A 22,232-nucleotide genomic window follows, 5' to 3' on the forward strand; every position below is an offset into this window, starting at 1 on the left:
ATACATATACTTCAAGACAATAATGGGTGCTTTATTAGTTTTTTGCCTGCTAACTGTAGGCATATAAGGGCATGGTTAAATATGTATACAAATGTAATGTAACTGGTCATTTCTCCCTACACAATGTGCTGGTCATTCACTTGACACTGCATCCTCCAATACCCCTTTCCCCAATCTTTACTTTGACTAGGTTGTGGTGCCTGACTATGAGTTCAGCCATCTTGTTTGTGCAGTTAGTATTGTGGAAGAAATGATTGTCATATACAATTATTGTACTAATAATCATTTTCTATCCTATACAAACAAAACCCTTTCTTTACAAAATCTGAGTGCATTTACTCCAGCCACTAACTAAGGTAATACAAAACCATTAGCATATTCTGAACAGACATGGGTGGGGGGGGCTGCTGCTGATAAAGCATGAGTCTCAGTAGTAATTTGTTTCTTTTTATAACACCCATCTTCCATTTTCTTTTCATATTGTGCACATTCAGAAATGTATATATGAAGCTCATAAAAATAAACTTCAGAAAGCAAGTGAATTTCATATAGACATTAACGGCATAAATGTAATCTACTATAACCCAAGATGATAGTTTTTACTTGTCTTACTTTCCCCTATAGCCAACCACACCATATGAATGACTTTTTCCTTTTGTTTCCACAACTTGACTTATTCTTCGTCTTTTACATCCATCATTTCAACAAACTACAGTCCACTGAACTAACTACATTAAGACAAAAATCTTGACCAAGCAAAAACTTTGCCTTAATTTCTTTTGCTGAAGAAATAAGTTGTATCCAAGGCTTATTGTTCAATCCTGGCAAAACTGTATTTCCCAATAAACTGAAAAGACACATACTTACAATGAAATAGAAAGCATTCATGGAAGTAGTGTGTGCATTCCTACTCCTCCCTCCAAAAGCAGTAGTCACCTTCTATATATTCCTTAGGTTTTTATTTTATACAGATAGAGATACAGGGTCACCAGTCCTCCAAAGCTCAAGCCAAAAGTTTAGATGCTTTGACGCTCTGTCATACATTTTCTACCTTGTGTTTCAATGACAATAACTTACTAACTTTTTTGCTTCTATTCAGCTGAGTTATGTATGTTCCCACCAATATTATGTATGCCCACAGATACAAGCAATTGCATAATTCTTCACATTCACATACACACACACACACACACACACACACACACACACACACACACACACACACACACACACACACACACACACACTAACTTATACTACTTCTGACAAGCCAGTCAATCAAAAAATGCACATATGCATTAATAAGCACATGTACACACACACACACACACACACACACACACACACACACACACACACACACACACACACACACACACACACTTGCACACTCACAATCTATGCCTGAAGGAATTACAGTTCATCTATGGCATGTCTTTGGGGTATTGGTACCAAGGCACCTGGATAAAACCTACACAGATGCATGAAAGACATGAACAACAAAGAGCTCAACAAGAGAACCAAATGCTATATGTTGGCAACAGTATTCTTTATGCACTGTGCCACTGATTGGTTGTTTTCATGTACGTCCTGCTCAGACCTCCAAAGCTAGCCTCTTGCTGTACACAATGCTGAGATTTAAATGCTATGGAAAGTAAAATAAATGATGGCCAACTTGTCATTATTACATACACTGAAACAACCATGCTGTTTAAACTGAGAAAGCATCAGCAGGGTCAGTCACTTTCATCCAAAGACATATCCCCCCATACACAACAGTTATATCCACTTTGTTAATTGTATACACAAATGCCTGATTTTTATTAAAAAAAATAATAATGACCAGAGTAATATATCTACACGCCTCAACTTCAGTTAAAAAAAAAAAAAACGAATCAGTGACAAAGTCAAAAAAATAACGATGGAAAAAGGTCTAAAATTAGGGACAGATTCTAAATAATTGCTCTACTATGAAACATGAAAAAGATGCCAGAATAACAGGTTTTATACTAACATACATTTTTTTCTGAAGGATATGAAGTCTGAAACTCAAATGTCTGCCATTACTTAACTGCAGCCCTCAATGATTTGCAAGAAAATCTACATTTTATGAAGGTAGACCAAAAGTATGACACAAAATCATGGGCATGCTACAAAATTACGGAGTGTTGAGAAGCTATGTCTAACTAGGTAATACAATAATGTAATTACCACATTGCTATACTTAAAATAATTCAATCTCAGAGAAAATCTTTAGAAAATGGGCAGTAGTCCATAAATCCATAGAAAAATATATATGCAAACTTCAGTTCAAGAAGTGAGCAATGAATCACTCACTTGCAGTCTGTAAGGCTTCTGTGAAGTTACTACATATCTTTGAAAATGTATTTTTCATTAAACTGTCTGTCTGCCTAGCTAACTCTGTCAGCTACTTATCTTCCAAAAAATAGTACCTCAGTTCAGTTGCACTTTATGATGCTTATGCACCTTGTGTACCTCTCAATGTTTGGTCAAGAATATTTGTCAAAGCCAAATATAATGGGTGGACAATGGCTCGATACCAGGCATTTTTTTGAAATATAAATCTAATTCACTTAAACAAATTAACAGAACTACAGGCTTTGTATCAGTATGCATTTTCAGAACCAAAAAGTACTACTCTCTAATGTCTGATATTATTGAATGACTGTAATCCTTAGTAATGGGTGGAAGGATGATATAATGGTTAAGGTGTTTACCTTAAAGACACAAGGTGCAGGGTTTGATTCTCACATGGGGTAACTGGCTAGGCTTCAAATGACCCAAAAAGGGCAGTTAGCCTAGTACTAACCTATGAACCTATAAAAAAATACTGAGGGATAGGTCAAAATCAGAGATAGTTAAGGGGAAATAAAAATTCTGCTAGGCGTTTTTTTTTCTTTTTTGTTACAACAACATTCAGTACATGCGTACTTAAATATACTCACTCAAGAGAATTTATTGTACAGAACAGTTAAAATGTGATTATTAATTACATGATGCATCACAACATCACTGCATGACTTTTGCAAACAATTATTTATTTATTTATTTATTTATTTATTTTACATTTGTTGACCGGGATAGTCCGACTGGATACATGTCCATTTTCAGTGGAGGCCTGGGGAGGAAAGCTCCAAGGTACAAACAGAAAGACATTACATAAAACTTAAAGACATTACATAAAACTTAAAACATGTTAGTAACTGTCAACAGTCTATAGTAGTAAGAAAGTTGTACAATTAAAAAAAAAGATTAGATAAGGTAAAAATCTTAGAAATTACAATCCAGTAGAGTAGCCATGAAAATGTTACCTTACAATAATAGTGCAAGTAGTAGTCAGGCTTAGAGCAAGGACATAGCCAGTGTGACTTAAATACTGTTTTAGGCTTTTCTTGAATTGACTTAGGGTGGATACTAGGGTAATGTCTCTCTTCTGAAATAAAAAAAAAAACATAATGATAATCATTTAATGATGAGAAGCATTGTCAGATGAACATTGACAGTAGACCATACACTACACAGCATAGGCTGCAGGTACCACTGCATGCTTCATTTATACTCATTGTGTTTTTTTATAAGAAAGAAAACACAAACCATAATGTAATGGTCCATACTTCTGGACCACATGCCTCCTCTTTCTTGTGCAGCTGTATGCCATGCACAATCCTGCCACATGGGGTCACTTAGCACAACTGTCAGCTGGTCAACATTAGTCATAGTAGAACTGGAACTGGGAACTGCAGTGATAGCATGATTATGCTGTATGGAATGCAACATGCAGTAAACATCCTGCCTGCAGTAGCTGGGTCATACTGAAGGGCCCCCACCAGACTTATCCACTTACCTAAAATAACTCTTCAAGAGGCCAAAGACCCTCTTAATGGCAATAGGGTCTGGGACCTGGCTGTATTGATATTCTCTTCTGCAGTTTCACTTGGATTTCTCACTGGATTCATCAGCAATGGCTTCACTGGATATCTAGCATCACCTGAAAAAAAAGCAGAACAAAGAAAAAAATGTTGGGGAAACAAAACCAAAACTGTGGTTTAATATTCAGCAATTTATGTCACTGTTAATAGCTACTTAAATAAAACAGAAAAAAGAAAAAAAAATATTTTTCCACTTACCAACAAGATGACCTCTGGGCATTCTGCCATGAAGGAAAAGGTGTTAGAGTGAGCTAGTTGCTAGATATGGGAATTGTGTGTACTGCCATGATGCTAGGAAGAGACGTTGGTGAAGCACCTCCATGCATCTTACACTATTTGGCAATTTTTGGAATGGTAGCCCATCCTATTGTAGTAGCACTTCCACCATGGAACAAATGTGGCACTAATTGAAACATGGGTACAATCTATCAAACTGAGCCCATCATAGAAATGCCCCACCCCTAAAAGACATGCATAGTTTGGGCTTGGTCCTGAGGTGACAATAAGAAATATATAAACATGCCAAGAATACATCCAAGTAACAGCTGAAGTATCATCAAAGCAGAAGACTGTAAGATAGCCAGTGTATCCCCAGTCTGTATCTTGAAGGACCCCATGACAAGTATAGTGAAGGCTATACATACCTTAGTATCCTCAGGGATAGGAAGTCCAGGTATCCCTGCAGTACCACTATGGGTGATGCTTAATTACTAAGACCCTTATGACATCCTTGTCTTCTCTGAGCCTATACATTATCTCTTTATTATCAAAATTATACTGTGTTATTCTCTGCCTTTACTTCTGCATTATTGACCACTGGGTGCAAGTGGTTTTGGCTTGACCAAGGCAAGCAGCTCAGACTAGGATATAGTTAGGTTTGAAGAAGATGAGAGCATCATTGTGGATTGCAAGGTAGATAGAATAGGTGACTCTCCACTTTTTATAATGAATCTACAGATGGTGCACAAAAGTGGGAAATTTTAATTGAGTCACAAGTAGGCGACAGAGCTCTTCATTATCATATGCTGTTTTGCATCGCGTCTCATTTATGCCTTATTATGACTTCATTTACTTATGATTATTTATGACAGTAGTGTGCTAGTGTAAGTGTCCTCTGTGAATTGTGGCTTGCCTGTGTTCATTCACAGACAGGATAGTTTTATTATGTTTGCATTATGACTAAATACCTCCCTAAATCACAAAACCTTTCAAAATTAGCTGAAGACAATCAGCATCATTGTTAACACAGTCAACTGATTTCAAAAGCTACTTATCAAGTAAAAACCTACATACCACAGTCTGGTATCATAAGAACCAATGAAGTCATCTGGTTTAAAAATGCAACGTTCATAGTGCAGTTGGATAATCTGACTATACAGTGTCACTTATTTTCCTGCAGGTGTCATACAAGGCTCAATATTTAGTCCAGTATTATGTTCTTTATTTACCGATGATATAACTTCAATTATTCCTTCATTCAATATCACCATATATGCAGATAGTATAGCTCTAAATAGATGTATGCATAAAAGTATTCATTCTTTATCTTCTGCACAAAAAGCTATGCAGAAAGACTTCTGTAGGCTTTGTAATGAGCTCACACAAAGTCTTAAAAATTGCAACAGTATTCTTCAAAACAAATGACAAACTTGGTAAAATCAACCCACTGCTGGGAAAAATGCCTAACAACAAAACTAGTTATCCAGTAGGTTGACATAAATATCTTATCTTGATCTTATACACAACCTTAACATTCAAAAATTATGCAAGATACTTGCATCTCAGCATGCATACACAACTTAAAACCTTGTACTCCATTTACAATCATCTTACAATGGAAACCAGACAGGCTTTTATAAGGAATGGACTCATCCCTATCAATGAATATGCTTCTTCAGTTACCTTCCTCTATTCAGCATATACCAATCGCATACCAGGTTCAGTTAATTATATATGCAGAGTTATCAACCTGTCTTCTCAACTAGACTATCATTGCATAGCCCTTTAAAAACTAACTTGCCACCAGTCACCATATACCCTACCCTGCTACTATCCTCCTTAACATTTAGAATGTTAAATGACAGTTTCTGACAATTTCTGTACATTGGGTGACAAAACAAATCTTCCTGTTACTCTTTTTGATGCCTGGGACACAAAACTATTAATGTACTGTCACCCTGCTTCATCCTTTCCACTGGAGAAAAAAAAATCAGCAAAATCATTCCTGCAAACTTGAATCACCTCTCTCCTGACCTCAAAAAAAAAAGAATAGAGGGGGGCGTGGCCAAGATGGGCTCAGAATAGTAGCAATTCTCTTCAGCTCTGTCAGTTTAGATTTTGTATGATAGGATTTTTTCAATAAATCTTATCGGAGGAACTTACAGTCTTCAGTAATAAATTCCTCTCATCTAGTTTTATAACTACATATAAAAATTCTGAAGAAATTTTGATTTTTTCCTGTCAATAATACCTTGGATACTTTATCTATCTTCACTAACATCAGAATGGCTACATCAAAAGCACTTCATCAAGAATCTTCTCTAAAAAAGGACCTACATTCTTTACTCACTACTGTACAAGAACTATCTACCAAACTAGATAAAATGGATTTAAAGATTGACATCTTTAAAAAAGACTGCACTAAACAAATGGAAAAGATACACGAAGATCTGCAGTTTCAAAAATCTCAAATTACAGGTATTGAATTAGCACTAAATGACATTGACAGTAGAGTACAAAAAGATGAGAATAATATGGACTTTCTAATAAAGCAAAATACATACTTACAAAGAAAACCAGTCTCGAAGGAATAACATTAGAATATTTGGCTTACCAGAAAACACAGAAGGAAACAATCTGTCAAAATTCCTGACAACCTGGATCCAAGATATACTAGACTTACCAGAAGCCTTGTTTTATGGTAGCGAAAAGGCGCACAGATCTTTTGCTTCATCTAAAACAAGTAAGAATAACTCTTCTAAATCTGTAATTGTAAAATTCTTATCTTCATATGACAAAGTGGTGGTCTCGTGGTGGCCTGCAGAGTGATCCAAGCAGCAGAGAGCTAAAAGAGTGACTTTCTACCAGATATAAGTATTTTTTGTGGCTTTCCCACTGTTATTAAGCTAGCGACTGCATTTCGCCTGTTTTACTGCTACTTTAAGTGATTTCTGCATTTTACACTGTTTATTGCACTTTAAGTTACTAATTGTTGCAAATTGTTTCTGTAGGCTACACACTAAAGTGCGCTAGCCGATTTACAGCATTTATAGCATTTACTGTCTGTTTTTTCCTTATCTCTGTAATAAAACAAAAAAATCTCTTGTTTTCCCGCCTTACTGAACTAGAGTAGTCCAGTTTCAGAGTTGCTGATCCCTGGGCTTTGTTTTTAGCTCCTGTTACTGATCCATTGCCTTATTAGGAAGGAGGGAAGTTTCTTTGCTTACCAGTGGGAGTGGGAAGCACTGAGCGGCCTTTTTGTCCGATTTGGTGAAGTTTCAGCCAGAAACTAGTAGTCCATTGGTCGTTTTGGGCCAATTCCTAGCTCCCTTCAGCCCCCTGCTATAAAACACGCTAAACGCACGTTAGCACGGAGTTGCCACTGTTGCACACAAGAGCAGCGGCGGTTAAACAAGGTTAAACTATTCGGGACATCTAAATTCCACTCTTCAAATTTTCCCTTAGAACTACCTTCTTCGAGCTGTACTGCTGATCTAACCAGCATATCCTATAACTGAAAAGTTCATCTCTACTTGATTCCCAAGTAGACTATTCTCTATCTGTAAAGCCTAGCACTTACTCCTACAGTACTTGCACCTTGATAAAGCACTCTTATTATAGATAGTACCCCACCAGCCTAAAACCCACTTCCCCGGAGTCTTTGAAAGTCTCTTTATCTACTACTTCTAGTATGTCGAGGGATCAGTTGCTAGTGTCCTCTCCAGCTCAACTGGTGAACCTGGGAATATTGAGGCAATGTTACAATTGCCTCATGTACACAGACAATCCTCTCCTTCTCCCACAAAACACAAATACATGCGAGAGATGCAACTATACGGCCAAACTGGAGGCTGAGCTCTCTCAACATAGGACTGGCAAGACCAGACAGGAGGAGAAGGTAACCACACACAATACATACCCAGTCACGCATGGTACCATCACAACTTCAAATCATACACATACTCACACAAAGACATACTCGGAGGCTCTGATCAAAAATTTACCAAAACAGCAGAGGCCACCAAAGCAGACACCCAAACAACTACCACCTCACGACCCAACACATGCAACACATAGACCACACAGTCAGAGTGTCAAACAGTCACAGCCCTTAAGGCCAAACAAAATGCCAGACACACTTGTCATTGGTGATTCCATAGTCAGACACACTGACGTCCCGCCACCAGACTGAGTAAGGAGAAGGTCACAGTAAGCTGCCTGTCGGGCGCTAGAATCCGCCACATAATGCAAGCACTCAGGTCTCTCAACAGCAGGTACAAGTATGACTCAGTCATTGTCCACGCTGGTGTCAACGACCTGAGACGCACTCCTTGGACTACATGAAAAGGGACATCGAGGAGCTCTCTGATTATGTAGCCCAGGCAGGTATGACCCTGACCTTGAGCAGTATCCTACCTTCACCTAGAATGATGCCACAATACAGTGATAAGATGATCAGCTTTAATAATTGGCTTAAATTCTGGTGTCATTCAAAGGGGATCCAATGTCTGTCTGCCTGGGATGACATGCTGGACAAGCCACGCTGCTTCGCAAGGGACGGCTTGCACCTGTCACCCTGGGCTTCCGGATATTGGCAAAGGCTCTTGCCACCCCATAGTGCCTTTTTAGGCAAGGCTCAAATTCTAAACCTACCACCCTAGAACACCAAAAGGAAAAAACTAAGGGTAATGCTGCTCAATGCCAGAAGTCTCAATCTCAAGATGCACGCACTCGAGGCCCTTCTCAATATGGAGAACATCGATGTCTGTGCTGTGACAGAAACCTGGTTCAAGGCTCCTGAGAGCACCCCAGCACTAACAGGTTTCACCTCATATCATGCTCCGCCCCAAAATCCGGACAACACCAAGAAAGGAGGGGGGGTGTCCATATTCATAAAGGACACCCACACCTCAAGGTTGGTGGCAACGCACGATGCATCGGAGACCATCCAGGTGCAATTAACCATAGGCAAAACTGCTCTGCAATTTGTAGCATGTTACAGGCCACCTTCTCAAACTCAGGAACCTCACATGGCCTTCCTGAAAACATTGGAGGGGATAAATGTATCTCCAAACACCATCATACTAGGTGATTTCAACTACCCTAATATAGACTGGGAACACTACTCAAGCCCGAACACTCTAACCCAAAGATTTCTGGAGTTCATAAACTCAAATGCCATGGAACAACTAGCCACCATCCCCACAAGAGGAGAAAACATACTTGATCTCATCATCACGAACATGGGATCAAAATGTTCAACACCGGAAGTATACCCCTCACTGGTGAGATCAGATCATAAACTAATCTCGCTGGAGGTCCTCACCCCGCCCCCACCTGAAACAAAAAAAGACCACAGTGAAAAACTTCTCAAAAGCTGATTTCACACTTCTAAAAACTAGTGTGGTCTCCTTTAAGGCCCCTGAGCCAGTGGTAAACATTACTCAAACCGCTGAATCACTTACAAATGCCTTCTACCAGCACCTACAGGACTGCATGGATCAGGCAATCCCAAACAAAACTAAGACTCTCTGTACCAAAGGCAAGCATCCAGTCTGGTGGACCCCAGCCATAAACAAGCTCTACAACAAAAGGAGGAAGCTACTACAAGATAGAGCAAAATCCTTGAAAGGTAAGACACCTTTGATCATTATAAGTAAAAACTAAGAGCTCTCATAAAATCATCCAAGGCAAATTTTGAGAGAAAAATCGCCAAGGACTCTAAAGACAATCATAAGGCCTTCTTTAGCTATGTTAGAAACCTAGGAGGAAACTCCCAGATATGCTCAGAATTAGTTCAAAATGATGTGAAAATTACTGAACCTACACACATTGCTAACATACTGGCTGACAGGTTCAGTGCAAACTTCTCCCCCCCAAAAGGAGAGATATCTATTCCAGAGGATTGTAGCCCCCCCAAACATCTCCAATGCCCAGGTGAGAACTGCCCTCACTAAGGCAAAAAACACAGCATCCATGGGACCGGATGGTGTCCCCGGCTGTGTGCTTCATGAACTCAACGAGGAATTAAACCCACAGTTAGGACAGCTGTTTAATCTTAGCCTCACCTCAGGATACGTACCCAAGGAGTGGCGCACAGCGACTGTGGTCCCACTTCATAAGGGCGGTACCTCCACAGACCCTGGAAATTATCGCCCCATTAGCTTGACAAGCCTTATCTGCAAAGCCATGGAGAGGATCATAATGGAACTCATAAATAAAGACATAGGGAACTTGCAGACTTTGGATCCAACCCAGTTTGGCTTTGTCAAAGGCAGATCCTGCCTCTTAAACTTGGTTGACTTTTTCGAGACAGTCACCAAGGCCATTGATGAGGGAAAGGCAGTCCATACAGCCTACCTCGACCTGGCAAAGGCCTTCAACACAATACCCCACTCAGGTATCATCAAAAAAATCATCAGCTTGAATGTAAACCCATACATCACAAGATGGGTTGCAAACTGGCTAAGTGACAGAACCCACAGGGTCAGAGTTGCTGGAGCCATGTCAGACTCAAAGCCTGTCACAAGTGGTGTCCCACAGGGCTCAGTCCTGGGTCCACTCTTGTTCGGCATCTACTTTTCTGAAGTACAAGCAAACACAGGAGGGTTATGGCTGACAAAGTTTGCAGATGACTGCAAACGGGGCGCCATAGTCGAAAACACATCTGACACAAATATCCTCCAGAAGGGCCTCACAGAAACGGATAACTGGTGCCAGAGCCATGGCCTGAAGTTAAACGCCAAAAAATGCATAGTCATACCCTTTGGGAAAAACAAGGTTACCCCTAGCTACCATATAGGTGGCAATCCACTGAGCACAGAAAACGTCATCAGGGATCTGGGGACCCAAGTTGACAGTAGCCTTTCATTTGACACTCATGTTGCTAAAGTAGTTAGGAAAACCTTCTATATCGCCCACCTGATCATGAAGGGATTCACATCTAGATCAAGGGAGGTCATCGTTCCCCTGTACTCATCACTCATTAGACCTATGATTGAGTACAATGCCCGCTCGAATGTATCTGACCAGACACCTGCTGCAGCTTGAAAGGCCCCAAAAGTTCCTCACCAAAAGGATAAAGGGTCTCAAAAAAATGTCTTATGCTGCCCGACTGAAAGAACTCCAGCTCTATTCAGTATCATACCGCTTGCTCAGAGGTGACCTGTGCCTGACATATAAGGCCATGTCAAACCCAGATTTGATGAATATGCTTCACCTCAAAAATCTAGATCCCTCAGAACCACAAGGGCGGAGACTTAAACCTTGACACGGTTATAAATAGAACATGCTGGAGGGACAGATTCATCACCCAGAGACTCCATATGCTGTGGAACAAAATCCCGGTACATGTGAGGCAGAGCACCTCGCTGGCCTTGTTCAAGAGGAATCTTGACCAATGGATGGGAGATCGCAGATATACCCCAGGGATTACTTCAGTGTCACTGCTTGACAGAGGCACAGAAAAATGATAGGCATAGTTTTTATTCAAACTAAAGGGGTGGCGAAAGCCACATAACTATGGGCTAGGCTTATAAATGCCCTTGGGCAGATAGCCTAGTATGAACCTATGAACCTATGAACCTATAAAGAACTAGTGCTAAAAACAGCCTGGGCAAAAGCTCCCGTTAAATTAAATGACAATACCATTCGTTTTGATAATGATTATTCTTCAACAGTAATAGCAAAAAGAAAACTTTTCCTACCCTTAATCAAAGAACTCAAAAAGGCACAAATAAAAACTCATCTATTATTCCCAGCCAGATTGAACATTTTTCTACAGGATGGATTTAGACACAGCCCTTAATTTTGTTAACTCTAACAAAATAATTGAAAAGCTAAAAGATATGAAATGGGCAAGTGCAAGTCTTAAAAGGTTAGCTGAAAATGACAGCTGGAAGTCAGTCGAAAAAAAAAAAGAAGCTAAAGAAATAAAGAAATGCACCATTAATATGAGACTTTAAATCTAAACATAAAGACTTTAAGGTAAATTCACGGTTGCAACTACATGTAAGTGTAAAATTCTCTTCCCCCCTTTTTTTTTTTAATATTCAATATGTATGTGTGTTCCTGTGCTACATCTTGATAACATAAATATGGCAAGTTTGGCTATGTACTTTGAATGTGTTTATAAAATTTTAATAAGAATACAATTGAAAATGTTCTTCTGGTTTAAATGAAAGACAAGGGGAAATGAAAAGCTGTTCATATGATCTTGTGAGAAATAGAGGGATCTGATTATGGATGTTAGTGTAATACGAACAGTGTTAAGCTCTCAGGGCTAGGATGTATGTAAAAAGTAAACAGAATCTAATGCACTACTAATATCTATGCAAGATTAATGGGATAGTTCTGTTTAATAATTATTACTTTAGCGATTGCACATCATACAAACGCGAAAGTCATTAGAATGATGCATCTACATTCTAACATATTATTGTTAGCCCCTGAGAGTCTTGTGCACTTTTCAGCTTTTTTTTCACATACCAGTTTCATCAGTTGTTCCACGCGGACCCAAGAGACTAAAAAAAAGAAGAATTCAAGCATTACTGTTCCCGCTTTTACTCAGGACAGCTTTGAAATCCAGCTCGAGAGGCTCCATTCATTATAAAAAGAAGAGACACCCTGATGACATCATTCTTGACTGTGCAACACAATTTTTGTGAACTTTAACCTTATGGGAAAGTCGCACTAACTTTTTAGAATGTTGAGCCATGGTTTTCACCGCAAATAGGTATATAAACACAAATAAACAGTTTAAACACTCCCATACATATAAACACATACATAAAACATATAAATACACAATAATCTTCACTTTGTAATCCCCTACCTGCATTTGTATCTATAGTTAATATAAAAATTACATTACATCAGATAATTTTATATGCAGTACTAATGCATATTAAATAACATAAATACATACTATGAAAAATTAATTGATTGTAAATGTACTTCATATAAACTTCACTTATACAAAATTACTAAATGTTATATAAGAAAAGAAATGCCAGCATATATATATATGACAACCCTATCTGAAATACTATGATTGTTAAACAGTTTATGCATTGTTTTAATTATGTTTCCTGTCTGATGTAATTGCTTCACAATAATTAAACTCCAAGCACAGATATAGTAATTGGATATATTATTTTAAATGTAATAGTAATTTAATGAATAGTTTAAAGAGGAGAGGGGGCTAGGGGGAAGAAAACAGTAAATAATATATATATATTTTTTAATTCTCTTTTTTACAGACAATAACACTATTTGACAGTAGCTGAGATATTGTCGCTATTTGTTAGGAGGATAATTTGAGTGGTATATGCTAGTCAAATTATGAGTCTACAACTCCAGGAAGGGTACTGGTAGATTTGTTATATTGATGTTCTGTTACAATGATATGTTACTTTTTTATGACGTTCACAATAGCAACATATTTTGAGACTCTTCAATTTGTCTATGATTTGATAAGTATGTTTTCTAGCATTAGTGCTTACCAGAATGGATTACAAATATTTTACCTTGTATATAACTTATAACACATAATATAAATGTTTATTTTAAAGGGTATTTCAATAAATATTAATGGTCTAAATAATCCTTGCAAGAGAGGAAGCTTGCTCAAATATCTTAAAATTCATAAATCACATCTTGTTTTTTTACAAGAAACACATTTAATATCCACAGATACTGATAAGTTAAATACCAGATATTATTCAATTTTAACAAGCTCAGAACATACTGAAAAAAAAAGAGGAGTAGCTATTTTATGGAATAAAACACTTCCCGTGCTTAAAATACTATAAGTATACAAAGATAACAAAGGTATGTTTTGTTCAGTCACAATACAACTAAACAAAAAATATATACTTTAGTAAATATATATTGGATTCCAGGTATTGATTCAAACACTGTTAAAATGCATTTAAATAAAATAGTTAGTCTCACTAAAAGTAATTTAATAATAGCAGGTGATTTTAATTGTATATTAAATGATGAAGATACTAACTCCTCAGTAAAATGAAAAATTTCAACTTCAGCTAAATTACTATTGAACTTTATGCAATCATTTGAAGGGGACCTTCATTGTGTCTCTATTAGACAGAGGCACAGTATTCTAAATCTATTCTGTGCATTTTTGTACCATTTCATGGGGTGGCGAAAGCCACACCACTATGGCTATTCTTACAAATGCCCCAGGGCAGATAGCCTAGTACTAAACTATGAAACTATGAAAAGATATAAATAGCTTTGCAGATTTAGACTCACTTCCATACACTCATTACTCCCACAGACATAAAACAAACTCCAGAATAGACAGAATTCTAATATCAAAAGAATTAACAGATGATTTAATTAAAGTAAAGGTTATTTCATGTCCCTTATCCAATCACAACTCAATAACATTTGAATTACTAATCAAAACAAATCACACTGTTATAATTAAAAGAATACCAGCATACATAACTAACTTGAAAGAATTTAAAGAATTTTTACTTTTAGAGATACAAGACTTTATCACATTAAATAATACTAATAATATATCAGAAGTTTATATTTGGGATGCCTTAAAAGCCTTCCTATATGGAAGAATTCTCTCATGGTATAATAATAAAAGAAAATCCTGGGACAACGAATTATTAGATCTACAATGTAAATTAGATAAGCTAAAACTTAACTTAGATAGTAATACTGATAGAAAAAACAAAGAGAAAGAAATAAGTAAACTAAATACAAAATACATTGAGATCTTAAACCATAAAACAAAAATCAGAACAGAGAAATTTAAATTTATAACCTTCTCAACGAACCCTAGATCTTTAAATATCTTAGCAAATAAAACAAAAAGACTTAAAAAACTCAACCATATTAAGGAGATCTATTCCTCAAAAAAGAAGAAACTTGTATCTAATATACACAATATTTTACTGGAATTCAAAGAATTCTTTCATAAGATAAATCAGAATTCCCAGATAACAGATTCAAAAGATTTGATTAAGACATTTATAACAAAGTATACTAAATATAGATTATCAAGAGATCAAACTAATAATATAGATAAACCTATTTCTTTACAAGATATACAAAATTAGATAGCAAAACTTAAACTACACAAAGCCCCCGGAAATGATGGCATTATCCCAGAAATATATAAGTTATCACCTAAATCTGCTTTAAATATTCTGCATAAAGTATTTAATATTTCCCAAAGCAACACCTTCACACTCCCTTCTTGGAAATATACCTTTATCTCACCAATAATCAAATCAAACAGAGATCCTACTAAATGTTCTTCATACAGACCAATCTCTTTATTAAATACAGATTACAAAATGTTTATGTCCATATATGCTGAGAGATTAAAAATTTTTTTGCCATCATTAGTAAATGATGATCAAACAGGTTTTATTGTAAATAGAACTACATATGACAATATAAGAAGAACAATTATTTTGATAGATTCAGCAAAAACCTCTAATAAAACTTTAACTTTAATAGGTTTAGATATAAATTGTGCCTTTGATTCAGTTGATTGGGAACTATTTATTTATTTTGCTAGACGGATTGAATTTCTCAGATAAGTTTGTAAATTATCAGTATTTACTTAACACTGGGTTACAGTCTTTTAAATCATTTGATTAAGTAATTAATCAATTACTTGCTTCTGAGTGTTTTTAATTAATAAAATTGTATATAATGCTAGCTTTTGCTTAAATAATTGAGATCTGATGAAGCGATGATGATGTGAAAAGCGCTTTATCTTGTCTGTATATTAAAAACATTTTTGTTTTTCGTGGTGGTCCGCTATCGTCTTTATTAAGTTATATTTTACATTTTGATATAAGTTTATAAATCTTATAACAAACTTATATAAAGGGAGTCCGGCATATATCAAAATTGGTGCTGTCATATCAGAAAACATTCCTATTACAAGAGGGACTAAACAGGGATGTCCTTTATCCCCCCTTTTATTTACATTGATTATGGAACCATGGGCCAATTTAGTAAGAGATGATGAAAACATTGAAGGTTATAAGTTAAATTCAGATACTTCATCTAAAATTCAATTATTTGCTGATGATATTATGGTAACAGTAGGAGAAAACTACAGATCAATTCCTGCCATATTTAAAAATATAAATAAATTTCAAAAATATCAGGTTTAAGTTTTAATAACAATAAAACTCAGATCATCCCAATTAATCTAAAACAAAACACAATTCAACAAAAGTATAAAAAACTTATACCTCAAAATAATCAGATAATATATTTAGGAATAGTGATTACCAATAACATAAAATATATCATTCAATTAAACTTTAATAATTGCTTAAGCAAAATTGAAGATTCTATAAAAAATGAAATAATTTACTCCTTTCCATGGATGAAAGGCTTTCTATTATAAAAATGACTATTCTTCCTAAAATGCTTTATATTATTCAATCACTTTCATTAATTCCCCCTAAAACGATAATTAAAAAAATGTAATTCTTTCTTATTGAAATTTCTATGGTATCCTAATAAATCCAGAATAGCTTTGCAACATCATATAAATGACTGGACAAATGGTGGTATAAGATTTCCTAACTTTGAATTATATACATTATCCTCGATTATTAACATAGTCTCCTTTCTAATCAATAATACATATTCTTCTAAATGGAAACAATATTTAATCTCGTGGGACTCTTCTAATAAACTAAACATTCAAAAAACACTAATGTTAAATAATCCTATTTTGTGGATATTAAAAGATATCTTTACAGTACAATCATATAAGTTAAATAAATCAAATTATCTGCTACTCAGCCTAAAAACATTTAGGAACTTTATTTTCAAATTCACTAATTATAAAACATGGATTTTCCTTCTTTTCCCAATTGCTTTTACTCAAGATATAGTAACCATGATAGATAATACAAAAATGCTATTATTCAAAGAGAAACATCTTATTTATTGGTCTCAATTAATAGACAAAGATAGGATAAAGTCTCTTGAGGAACTAAAATTTGAATATGACATAGACTCTAACTCATGACTATGCATACAGGAATGTAGACAATATATTATAAATAATTTGGAATCAATTCCCTTACATTTTGCATATCCATTACCTAAAATAATTTTATTTTTGACTACACTTATTCAAAATATAAACACTGACAAAAACAAATTAGCACACATAAACAAAATACTTAGAAATTATACAAATTTTCACACTGATAAATATCGGGAATATTTCAATATAATTAATAACTATACTCCTAAAGATCAAGACAAACAAAATATATTAGAATCAGCCTACTACACTACATCTTCCCCAAAGTGGAAGTTATACACCTGGAAATGTATGCATAGATCCTTTATAACACCACACATTCTAAATAAATTCAATAAGAACATCAATGATTGTTGGAGATGCAAAGAAGTATTAAAAGCTGACTGGTCTCATATGTTCTATGACTGCATACTTCTAAAAAAATACTGGGAAGGTATAACTAGATTTCTTCAAGGTTTATTTACAGATAATTTCTTGATTTCTAAATCTTTAATTATATTTAACACTCCAATATATCAAAGTGTTAAAAGACCTAATTATACATTAATATGGACTATTTTAGCAGTAGCAAGAAAAATAATAACAATTAACTGGAAATCAGAAACTTCCCCTACGTTTCAAGAATTCAAAAACCTTCTTACTGAAGTTGGCAGTCTGGAACCTTTGACCATTAATTCAAGAACTAATAGAAACATGTCTAGAATTAATATGTGGAAAAATGTATTAGACTTGCTAGAAAATTATTGATTGTATATGAGCTAACCAATAATTTAGTTTGATATTTATGTGAACGTCATTTGTAAATAGTTATGTTGTTTGCTAGATATAGAATGATTGTGTTTTTTTTTCTTTTTTTCGTTTTTGAATATTGTTAAAAAAATGGAACACTTTATGTAATTTATTTATTCAAATTTTCATAAAAATCTTTTTTGAAAAAAAAAATAGAGTATGCACTGCATTCAAGAAAATAGTTTCTACATCAGTTAAAAAGAACCTAGAAGTGTATACAAAAAAGGATTAAGTAATATACTTCCTTAGCATAAGTCTAAGACACTACCTTAGCAAAACTTTCCATCAACATTCCTGTGAATTACATTTTTCCATTTGTAATCTGTATTTAAAAACTGTTAACTGTCTGAGTATATTTAACAGGAGATGTGCAAGTGCTTAATTGATGTATGTAAAACAATATACTAAATTTTTACATTATATAATTTTTTTTAAATATGAAATGCAAATGGTTTACAATGATTCTTTATCACAACATGGTATTGTTTGTAGGTAGAGAAAATGGCTGCAGTATCACTACACTGTTTAATGTCTTCAAAGTGTAACAGGTATAAGATGATAATCTAACTTTATTCTGTACTGTGTAAGAACATGTGATTGTTTCTTGTTTGCCTATAAACTGTTTCATGCTTCTGCAATCTCAAGTTATTTCTAATCCTGACAATCATAGCTGCAAAACGAAGTACATCATCATACATGGTGCAAACATATGCAATATTCATGTATATCACTATAAAAATGTAAAACTATGTGCTATAAATGGTATGCTTTGGTGGAATGCAGTAAATCTTAAATATCAATGTAAATGCGTGTTATACAGTCCTGCACATTAAAGGTTATACAATCTTGTACATTGAATTCTGCTAAAACTTCATAAAGCTTTGTACCTCACTACCTGTGTCATTGTTGAAAAGAGTACAAAGGACAGTCCACTTACCCTTTTAACGATATATATATATATATATATATATATATATATATATATATATATATATACAGACTACCAAAGAGGAACAAACAGGGGTGACTCATACCATCATGAGGATACTTACTATGCAAAACAATGCAATGATACTAGGTAGGAAGAAATAGGGAGATGCAAGCAGTGATGCAGAAGGGGAGTGCAGATGTTACTGATATCACAGAAATGTGTGCAAACAACTAGATAGTTCAGATATAGAAGTTTCTTTTCCTAGGTTCATAGCTTCTAATGCTAACACTAGGCAGATGGCTTTTGCAACCATACATAGCTTAAACATTCATACTAGAAAAGACTAAGGTCTGGTCTATTGTAGGTACGTTTATTTGCTCATTTCTGAGCTAGCTGAGCTATGTTTATATTAACATATGCAATCATTAAGTCTTAACTTGAAAGAAGCTAAGAAATTACACCATTTAACATACAAGAATATTTGTTTTTGAATTATTGAAATGATTAACTAACAAACAAAACTATCTAAAAAAAGTTATTTTTGTTAAGGCGGTAAGTTGATCAAGTGGAGCAAATATTCTTTATGTTACTAGTATTTCTGAGATGGAAAAGATAAAGAAGGCATTGCCATCCATAGCCTAAAGGGCAAAAGAAAGATAACAGCATAGCAGATCAGTATGACACAGAAAAAAATAGAAAGACTTTTTAGTTTGTCTGGAAAGCAAACATGGATTCTCTTGGTTAGGAAATGCTGAAGATTTTTAACCTGGAATACCTCTCAACCTGGAAACATCAAAAATCTGGATAAGGCCCATGAAAAATAGGCACAAATCTGTACGCTGATTAACATAAGGTTTGCATACATAATTATGTAACCCCCGCCCACTCTGATGGAATTGTGGGATACCAACTTTCAAATGTAAACCGAAGAACAGATAACCAAAATATGGCACCAGATTACCCCTGCAGCCATTATAATGTCCCATTATCTGGCGATTGTGTCCCATTTATCATAAACACTGATGTGTGCATACTGCATTACTTCTAAAATGGTTATTTGGATTTTATTTTTACATTTTACATCCTAATGCACAAACACCAATAGACATCTGCTAAACAAAGCAACACTTTCTCACAATGAAAATAGACTTGACATTAAAACTTCTTTGCCCTTGAAACTCACATTAATTGAAGCAGCTTTGAAACCCACACCACATCCAAAGAAAATGCATCTGGCCAGTGGTGGATAAAGATTACCTTTGGACTGTTTTCAAATCATTGGTCCCTTGCACACAAAACAAGAAACATACATGTGTTCTTTGATATGTCTTCCTGACTTTATTAAATTATATTCCTTGTATAATACCACACACTTGTTAGACAGAGGCAGACCGCATTTTACATTTATTGTTTGAACATTTTTCCAGTAGGCGGTAGACAATGAAACAAAATGCATGATGAACCAGTAATGACAAAACTGCCCAATTCAGAACATTTCCATCATAAAAGTCTACTTCCATACCCACACTATATATAGAATGACAGTAGTGTAAGCCATAGGCATCTTGCACAGCTTCTCACACTTATTTTCAATTTCACTTTTGTTGGTGGGGGGGCAAAAACCAGGGACACATTTTAAATATTGCTTGTACAATTTTGGAAAGTTGCTAGAATAAGATGTGGGGCTGCAGTAGTGTTGTCGCCTCACAGTAAGACACTGTCTGGTTCAATTCTCAGCTAGAGCATCTTCTGCGTGGAGACATGCGTGAATGGGCGTACCTTTGTTGAAGGTTGTGCATCAGGGCTGGTAACTCGGCAGGTAAAAATCAACTACCAATCTTTAGAGGACTGGAGTTCCGCTGTGGCGACCCCTAACTGGGAAAAGCCAAAAGACACAACAACCACCATGCATTTCACTGGCAAGTCTTGAACCCAGGACCCTGTGCACTATACTCAGAGCAACATACCACTATGCCACATCAGCAGTTTTCTGAATGATAGGAAGACTGAAACTTAAATGGCTACCATTTAGTGAATTCATTTCTCACTTCTAACCATAGGTCTCAACCTCTTAGCACAAAAAACCTGGACAAAGCCAATAACGGGGAAATACAACCCCAAAATAGGGACACATTTCAAATACTGATCTTATAAACTTAGAACATTACTAGAATAAAAGGTTTTGTGCTACCATTTCTTTTCTGAAGAATATGAAGTCTGAAATTCAAATGCCTGTCATTATTTAATTAATTCAACCCAGCAGTGATGTTCCTGGCTTCATCCCTTTATGCCATGCATCCCTAAATCATGCTTAGTAAATTGCTAAAATATTTTTAAGTTCTTTTCAAGCCATAGCAACCTGAGTTCATCTCCAAGCAAATCTCCTTGCTGCGCTTGCAAATGAGAATGACACAGCACATCTGTTGTTTACATTTTATCTCTCCATTTATAATTCACTGTCACATTCTATTTCTGTAAATGCAGTAATTTTCATTAGAACCTGGGCAATGCCCTTCACAACTTCTTGAATACACTTTGCAATGGTTTAAGGTCTCTTTCTACTATCATTTTCTTCACATAATTATACTTATGGGACTTTTTACAAGCATATGTTTTGGTTAGCAGCTGTTTCTTTCTGTCAGAATACATTTTGCTAACAATCAGCAAAAAACTCTTTATCCATAAGCAACTGAATTTTTTTATGATATCACTGCACAAGTTCTGTGACTGCATTAGTCACACACACACACACACACACACACACACACACACACACACACACACACACACACACACACACACACACACACACACACACACACACTTTCAGTTTCCTTACCTTTCATGCTTGCGTTTCTCCAGCCTGGTCATGAATATAAAATCCTCCTTTCAGGAATAGACCAGGCATCTAAATCCTTCTTGTTCAACCCTTCTAAATCCTTTCCATTCCCACTCACAAAACTGGAAATGCAAAAACTAAAAAAAAAAAAAAACAAAGAAAATATGTTCTCTCGGAGTGATGTTCCTGCTTGCAAAAGCATTTGAACAGCAAGGTGAGCCCCAGCAGGAAATGCGAGTTCCTTGAGCACAATTCCAACAGGCTTTTAGCTCTGACAGAACTGATCTCCTCTCACATGTGATGACGTCAGCTCACAAAGTGCGAAAACTAAAAACAAAAGAAAAGAATCAGAAATGAAGGGGTGCCACTCGGGAATCATGGCACCCCATTATTTGGACCCCAAAACTCAGTAAAAACCGAGTAATTCAGGATGGTTGG

This window comes from Protopterus annectens, chromosome 2.part2 (assembly GCF_019279795.1).
Source record: "Protopterus annectens isolate FY-2018-M chromosome 2.part2, PAN1.0, whole genome shotgun sequence".
Taxonomy (NCBI): Eukaryota; Metazoa; Chordata; order Ceratodontiformes; family Protopteridae; genus Protopterus; species Protopterus annectens.